The following is a 1249-nucleotide window of genomic DNA, read 5'->3' on the forward strand; positions in this document are numbered from 1 at the left end:
GCCCTGACCCAGCTGCAGGTCAGGGAGGTTTAGGCTAAGAAAGGACAGGCCATTCATATGCAAAAGCCACTGAAGCACAACTTGGTGGCTTTGTAAATTGGGTAGGGCAGGGTCTCAGGGAATCTCCAGTGAAGAGCAAACAGAAATGGCTGCCAGTCAGCCCTGCACTGGGGAGGTCCCAGTACAGGAACAATGACTGTTACGAGCACCTCAGTCTGGAAGAAAGCTGCCCCTACATTCCTGCCCCAATACCAGATAGTCGTTTCTCCCCATATGTGTCTGGGTCCCCCCAAGTCTTCCTCGGCACTGGAGCTCAGAGCAAGCGGAAGCTTGCATCCCCCTCTCAATGAAAAAAGCAGCACACCTGGGTGTCAGCACGTTTTGTTCCTCTGCACCTGCTACCAGTCTCAATGTGCTTTCTTATTTACCTCTCTAGTTGTAGTACTTCCACTCAGCCAGGTTTCCCGAGGTTCTGGATGATAGTTATGTATTTTAGTTGTAATTTCGATGTGGTTGTGGGAGGCAGCAAGTACAGCTGTTTACTTATGCTGCCATCTTGGTAAGAATTAAATATTACCATTGTCTTTTCCTTTTTTTTTTTTAAATATATTTTATTTGATTTTTTTAAAGAGAGGAAGGGAGAGAGATAGAGAGCTAGAAACTTTGATGAGAGAGAAACATCAATCAGCTGCCTCCTGCACATCTCCCACCGGGGATGTGCCCGCAACCCAAGTACATGCCCTAGACTGGAATCGAACCTGGGACCTTTCAGTCCGCAGGCCAACGCTCTATCCACTGAGCCAAACCGGTCTTGGCGATTTTAAGAGAGAGTGGAATGGAGGGAGGGAGAGGGAGATAGAGAGAGAACATTGATAAAAGAAGGGCACATCAACTGGTTGCCTCCTGCACCTACAAGCACAGGTATGTGCCTTTGACTGGAAATTGACATGACCTCAACCTCATTCCTTTTTCTGCCCTACCTTCACTTTCCAGAACCTCCCAAATAAAGGAACAATACTTTCATCTTTGCCTCAGGTTCTACTTAAAAAAAAAATATCTTTATTGTTGAAAGTATTACAGATGTCCCGTTTTTTCCACATTGACCTCTTCTAGCCCACATCTACCCTCCACCCCAGGCCTTCACTACACTATTGTCTATGTCCATGGGTTATGCATATATGAATATAAGAACATGTGATACTTGTCTTTTCTCTGACTGGCTTATTTAGCTTCGCATAATACTCTCCCG

Source organism: Myotis davidii, unplaced genomic scaffold (genome assembly GCF_000327345.1).
Source record: "Myotis davidii unplaced genomic scaffold, ASM32734v1 scaffold135, whole genome shotgun sequence".
Lineage (NCBI taxonomy): Eukaryota > Metazoa > Chordata > Mammalia > Chiroptera > Vespertilionidae > Myotis > Myotis davidii.